Below are 7,696 nucleotides of genomic sequence, written 5' to 3' on the forward strand. Positions count from 1 at the left end.
ACCTTCACTTGAAGTACAATAAAAAAAAAAAAAATAATAATAATAATATCAGAACTGGGAGTGAAGTCTCTCGATTCTTAGTTCAAAACTCTACATCACACGTCCTCTCACAGATACTGAATCACACTATAAAATCATATAGCTGTATACTTTGCTAAAGATTCTAAACTTTCTCAAACCATCCATCTTCTAAACAATATGGGAACAAATAAATGAATTTCACTGAAGCCACAATCTTAAGGAATAAGAATTCAAACTGCTTCCGGTTACTTTTAAGTCTAACTCAGCGTCAGTAACATCCAGAAAGAATGTGAGAAATGCGCTGTTATACTGCACATGAAGATATTTTTTTTTTTTTTTTTTTAGCTAGGACAACTGCTAGAAAAAGAAAGAATGGGAGAAAGAAAGATAGAACAAGTAAATGAATGAGAATTGAGTTCTACAGAGGAAACAGTGAATGTTATATCATTATTTCGTACTGCTTGGAACACCTAAGTGATGCAATTTTGCAGAAGAAAAATGACGTACCTCCTCAAAATCCCAGTAATAGCTTTTCTTTCTTTGCATAGATGAGGATGAATAGTGGAATCCAAAATGTTTCCCAAAAAAAGTTCTTTTTAAAAAAGACATACAAATAGAAGATCCATATGAAAAGAGATCCAATCCAATCTGGAAGGGTGGACACTGTGTCTTCTAAATCTTGTGATTAAGAGCAGCTGTTCACCAAGTGTCAGCATCTGAAGAAAGTGCTAACTGTGAGTGTATCTTCTCGAGAAAGTAATACCTGCTGGGACAGAGGAGCAAGAGAAGGAGAAAGAAATACTACTGAATGCAAATGACTGGCTGACAAACAATTACCAGTTCTTATGCTATAAAATTTTTCAAGTTGACACCAGCAATCATTGACAAATTATATGAAGTGTCCAAGTCCAGGTGGCACTGGGGCTTATCAACGAGAGCAGCAATCAAAGATACACCTTGGTGGGTAATCCAGATCTCTGACTAATAATAAACAAGCTATGTTTTAAAGAAAACATAAAAATCTATTTCTTGTTTTTTTTTTTTAAGCAAGATGATGGCCATATCATACAACCAACCAAACATACACAGACAAATAACATTAGGTAGTCTGGCAAACAGACCAAGCATTCTGGTCTTATAAAACTAATACTGTAGAACTACTAATGCAGAAGCCTATGTCAGCATAAAATATAGAATAACGTATGCAAAAAACATATATAACTCTGGCATGAGGAACATCAAAGTTAATCTGACACATAGGGTGGTTTTGGGTACTCTTACTGTCCCTGGGTGGCACAACCAGTTTGTGCTCCACTACTAACTGAAAGGTTGGACGTTTGAATCCACCCAGCAGCATCACAGAAGAAAGGCCTGGTGATCTGCTTCCATAAGATTACAGCCAAGAAAACCCTACAGAGCACTTCTACCCTGTTAACACATGGGGTCACCATAAGTCAGAATCAACTCAATGGCAAAAAGTGTTTGTTTGTTTTTGGTTTCTGGTTAGATATCTTACAGAACTAGGAATCTGTATATTTCGGTAGCAAATTAAAGCAGTGATCTTGATACCTGCCATATCACTACATTTCTATCAACCTATAAATTACAGAATATATAGTAAGCTCTGGCCATTACGGTGTAGCAAGGACTGGATTCACTCATCCAAAACTAAAAAAACCAACAAAATACATGAAAGAATGATTTTCAGACCTTAGACATCAGGCAGCACAGCACAGTGGACCCCTTAGAGAGAGGAAGAAATGACTGCCCCAACTTACTGCCTGGAGAGAGTTTCCAGGCCAAAGCACAGGGAGGGGAAACCCAGGCAGAGTCCAGCAGTCTGAGTGAAGGAACTGGAAGTGTAGGGAGGCCAAGGTGGCTAGAGTTCTCAAAGTAGAGTACTGCAGAGGAGAGAGCTGCCCAGAGAAAGAGAGTGATCGAGTGATCTGCAAAGGGTCTCCCTCAAGTTTTCAGTTGATTACTGATCAATGTATGTGTATGAGGAAACTACTCAAGATAGAGGTGAGGGCTGGGGTGAGGAGGAAGCCACCTGAAAAGAGTAGGGGGAACAATCTCCAGATCTTACATGGGGCCAGGAATAGTTCATGTTCTCATCAGCCAGAGTGAAAAATCTCATAATTCACAAGGCATCAGTAGTATTCAAAAGGGTTTTGGACAAAATTAATTAACCACTGCTCTGCTTTCACCTAACAAAGCTTAAAAGGAAGCTTTGAACGCTCAAACTATTTCCAAATTACTTAACTGCACCCTAGAACAAAGCTCAAGAAAATTTATAAGAATACAAAAATATCTAGCCCAAAAAAGGTAAAATTTACAGTAACTGCCACCCAATCAAAAATTATCAGGCATGCAAAGAGGCAGGAAACTATGACCAATTATGAGGAGAAAAATCAATCAATAGAAACACCCAGAATTGGCACAAATGGATGGCTAAATTAGTACACAAGAACATTACATGATATTATAACTACATTTCACAGGTTCAAAAAGTAAAGACTGAAGGTGTTAAGCAGAGACATGAATATGTCAAAAAGATCCAAGTCAAAGTTCTAGAGATTAAAAAATATATATATGTCTGAAATGAAAAATACACTGGATGGGACTGACAGCAGATAAAACACTGAAGAAAAGATTAGTGAATTTAAAGACATAGCAATAGAAACCCAGAATATGAGAAGACTGGGAAAAAATGAACAGAGCATTGATGAGCTATGGAACACCCTTAAGTAGCCTATAATATGCATGACTAGAGTCCCTGAGGAGTAGGAGGGGGACTATGTTAAGAAATCTTGACAAAAAATTTTCCAAATTTGATGAAAACTATAAACCCACAGTTCCAAGAATCTCAACAAATATAAGCACACAAAAATGAAGAAAACTACAACTACACCAACACACATCAAAATCAAGTTGCTTGAAGAGAAACTCTTAAAAGCAGCCAGAGGGGAAAAAAACACACATAAACAGAGAAATAAAGTCTGACAGCACTTCTTTTTGAAAACAATGCAAAGCAGAGGACAGTGAGGCAACATCTTAAAGAAAAAACCTGTCAACCTAAAATTCTGTGCCCAGTGAAAAGGGAAAATTAAAAGGCAAATTAAAGACTTTTCACATACACAAAAGCAAAGAGAATTCATCACCAACAAATCTGCACTACAAGAAATGTTAAAAAGAAGTCCTTCGATCACAATGAAAATGACATCAGATAGAAATCTGGAGCTACACAAAAGAATGAGGAGCACAGTAAATGGTAGACATATGGGTAAATAAAATATACAGTATTTGACAAAGGTTTTTATTATAATAAGAAAGAAGATTCATTTTCATTATTAAATAAAGAGCCCTAACGAGAATTTTCACAATACACATCTTCCAAAATGTCTATCTTTCAAAAAATTCGAAGTACCTTGATTACTAAAACTCAATTCCCATCACAACATTCTTGTAAATTAGAAAGAGTTGATATTATCTCTTTTTTACAGAAAGAATCCCAGCCCCAAAGTGTAAGTTATCCAATAACATAGAGTAAGTCTTTTGGAAAATTAAGATTAAATCTTCTTTGCTCCCAGCCCAGTGTTCTATTATACCCACCCACTGCCGTCGAATTGATTCCGGCTCATAGAAACCCTATAGATCCCTACAGGACCCTACAGAACTGCCCCACTGGGTTTCCAAGGCTGTAATCTTTACGGAAGGAGACTGACACATCTTTCTCTCGCGTTCTATTATACAGACAGTGGTTTTCAAAGCCTTCTGAAAGACATGCCTACAGAGAAATTCCTTGCAATAAAGTGTGACGTGGTCAATATATAATTTATTTTCTATTGTCTCCAGGAAACCCCAAAGTCACTTAAGAAGTAAGCTACAAAGACAGCTCTTTGTTTTCAAGAAGCCTGAATAACAACACTACGTTCAATGAACTGGTCAGACTGCCCAAATGGCCAAAGAAGAAAGGTTTTGCCAAGTCTTTCTGAGCAAAGTAAATTTGACAAAGCATCAGATCAACCGCTGCAAAACAAAGCTTCAGGGTCAGGCACTGAAACAGGAAAAAGAAAGCATCAATATTTGAGGTCACTCTATTACAGCCCAAACCTCAAGGAAAATGTGGTTAATAAGAATAAAACCTCTGTAATATCACTGATGCCAATTATTTCCAGAATGGAAATCCTGCCTATTATTCCTCTGGATACATATTGGTAAACGCAGAATTCCACACACTCAGAAATTCCCTGCAACCTAGCAGATTTTACAATCCGATTTCACAGTGAGAGATCATTTGCTACCCGAGACAGATGACTGCATGGTACACAGCATAATTCAGGATGTTCCTCTGACAGAATTCTAGAGGAAGGCTACCTACTGTTACCCCATCTGCACCAAAAATTCTTTACTCTGTAATGACAACCAAGAAATTCTGTGATTTCAATATTCACAATACCTAGAGAATGTCAGGAGAATGTAGCTTTCTTTCAGCACTTTACCCCAAATCAAGACACTGGGTAACTTTCTTCTTAATATGAAAATAAAATGTATCAAAACAAATATGCTAGAATTGAAAAGATGCGCAAACAAAAACTTTTGTACATAAATGTTCAAAGTAGCATTATTCATAACGGCCAAAAGGTGGAAACAACCCAAATGTCCATCAACAGATGAATGGATTAACAAAATGCAATATATCCATGCAGTGGAATATTATTCAGCCATAACAAAGGCATAAGCTATTGATACATGCCACAACATGGATAAACCTTGAAAACATCATGCTAAGTGAAAGGGGCCAGACATAAAAGGCCACACATTGTATGATTCCATTTATATGCAATGTCCAGAATACAGACAGAAAACATATCGTTGGTTGCCAGGGGCCAGGGGAAGAGGAAATAGGGAGTGACTGCTTAATGGGTATGGGATTTCTTTTTGGGGTGATGAAAATGTTTTGGAATTAGATAGTGGTGGTGGTTGCACAACATTGTGAATGTACCAAAAGTCACTGAATGATATATTCTAAATGTAAATTTCATGTTAAAAAAAGAAATGTCCAAATGGTAGTTATCTAGTACTTGTATGTACCACTACTTAACAAAATACTATGCTGATAAAAATCACTCAAAAATGCTTTTTAAAATGTAATATACCGACATATCATTATGGAAAAGGCAAAAGCACAGAGGCAGTAAACAGATCGGTGGTTGCCAGGGTTGGTGAGGGTTGAATAGGTAAAGCTATTCTCATATGATACTGTAACGGTAAATACAAGACATTGAAATTTTGCCAAAGCCCAAATAACTTTAAAGCACAAAGAATAAACCTTAATATATGCAAATTATTAAATTATCATTTAGGAGGTAGACAAATCCCAGGATGGAATGCAAAACAATCTAAATGTATTACAAATGTATAAAACAACCTCACTGAAGGGGGTGGGGAATAAGGTGCTGATTTAAGTAACTTTGAAAATGAGTTGAGTCTAATACTCGAGGTGGATTAACCAGTAAGCAAGGTATGCATGGGCTTACTTGTGCTTACCTACGAATCTGTAATGCACAATTTCACCTGTTTTCACCTGTGCACACCTTGCTTATTGGGTAATCTGTCCCTGGTAACATTAAAGGTTAAAAGAACAGTATGTAAGCGTAGTACTATAGTCGATATAGTTGTTTCCCAAGGGAGTACGGGTTAACTATTCTGAAACCACTAAACATGTATTGGAATTGAAGAATTAAGTAAATGGGTGGCAAATGATGAGAGCCAAGTGGAGTAGGAGGTTACAGATAAGCGATTCTAATCCATCTGGTAATGATTAGAGTTGGAGCCAGCACTATGAACATATATGTAGCTTAATATACGTATATATGGTTACATATAGAAATATTTATAGATACGTGTATACATACGAGTTAGTATACAAACATGTATCTCCTTGTTCTGTCACTTGAGAGGGCCTAAAAGCAACAATACTCCAGTAACAACAAGCTCATCTAACACCCAGATTTTGGTTTCTAAATCCATTCTTCAATAAAAGGAACCAGGGCTCCTTGGAAAAATGACAGATTACAGGACTGGGGCAGGAAATATAAAACATGAGCCTAAAGCATCCTGTGTTGCCAGAAAGTAAGAAAGTGCTCAAAAGAAAAAAACAAAAAGAGAGATACAACGAAGAGGGTATGTCAAAGGGAAGGGATACAGGAGCCAACTGAAAGGCTTCCAATGGCCAAAGTTGGAACAATTTGAGCAATAAAATAGTAGCACTGGATTATAACCAAAGTATAAAATAAATACCCATGAGTCCATGGTGACATACATAAATGATTGAATAAATAATGGTGAAAACAGACAAATTCCCACACAGAATTCCAAACAATTTATGTAGGAGGTTGAACGTAACTATTCACTCTTTAAATGTGGACGGAGCATAGTTATTTCCTTCCAAAGAGTATAGTATTGAAAGGAAAAAAAATGAGTAACTTTACAGTGGAGAAACCTGGGAAATAGTACCTCAAGCCAAGTGATCAAGGTTAACATCAACACTGGTAACACATATTGATAGTATGCATCCTTGATACATACTGTGCATAAAAACGGCATGATACTTACATGGTTTTCCTTACAAAATGACATTATACCAATACAACCATGAGAAAAACATCAAATTCCAGTTGAGAGACATTATACAAAATACCTGACTGGTAATCTTAAAAACAGCCAAGGTCATCAAAAGCAAGGAAACTGACACAACCAAGAGGAGCCTAGAAATCATGACTACTAAATATAATATGGTATCCTGAATGGGATCCTGGAACAAAAAAAAGACATAAAAACTGGAAAAATGTGAAAAAAGCACAGACTTAGTTAATAATAATGTATCAATACTGGCTCATTAATTGTAACAAATGTACCATCCTACTGTAAAATGTTAATAATAGGGGAAACGGTGTGCAATAGAAAGGAATTCTCTATACTATCTTTGCAATGGAAACCCTGTTGGTGTAGTGGTTAAGAGCTATGGCTGCTAACCAAAAAGGTCAGCAGTTCAAATCTACCAGGTGCTCCTTGGAAACCCTACAGGGCAGTTCTACTCTGTCCTATAGGGTCACTATGAGTTGGAATCGACTTGACAGCAACGGGTTTGATTTTGGATTTTTATCTTTGCAATAATTCCGTACATCTAAATTGTTCTAAAATAAAAAGTTTACTAAACACCCGAAACTACTGCCCTAAAATAACTTTAAACCTTAAACCAAAAATATCCCCTGATGTCTTCTTAAAACCAAATAATAGTTTAGCTTAACTACGAAGAACGTCTGCCTTGAGCACTATGCTCTTTTAAGATTTATCGCTATGGAATCAAACTGACAAAAGCAACTTGAAACATCAGATAGGAACCACAGGGGGCAGAAAGTTTATGTTAATGGGGGAGGAACAATTCAGAAATGGAAGGTGAGAATCGTTGCACAACTCGAAGAATGTAATCAGTCACTGAAGTGTACATGCAGAAACTTGGTGTATATTTTTGCTGTGTATATTCTCAACAACAAAAAATAATTCAAAAAATGCACACCTATGTTCACGGCAGCATTGTTCACAATAGCAAAACGATGGAAACAACCTAGATGCCCATCAACAGATGAATGGATAAACAAACTATGGTACA

The 7,696-nt window shown here is 36.6% G+C and overlaps 1 protein-coding gene across 7 annotated transcripts in view; it reads right to left on the minus strand.

The window, feature by feature from the left end:
* TMCC1 (transmembrane and coiled-coil domain family 1) overlaps nt 1–1,917 on the minus strand; it is a 202,611-nt gene extending 200,694 nt beyond the window's left edge. For all 7 annotated transcript variants that reach the window (XM_004368356.2, XM_023741340.1, XM_023741382.1 and 4 more), the window contains exon 1: nt 529–1,917. The gene's annotated coding sequence lies outside the window, so the exon portion shown is untranslated. The remainder of the gene's footprint in view (nt 1–528) is intronic.
* Nucleotides 1,918–7,696: the final 5,779 nt, after the last annotated feature.

This window comes from Trichechus manatus, unplaced genomic scaffold (genome assembly GCF_000243295.1).
Source record: "Trichechus manatus latirostris isolate Lorelei unplaced genomic scaffold, TriManLat1.0 scaffold00001, whole genome shotgun sequence".
NCBI classification, from domain to species: Eukaryota; Metazoa; Chordata; class Mammalia; order Sirenia; family Trichechidae; genus Trichechus; species Trichechus manatus.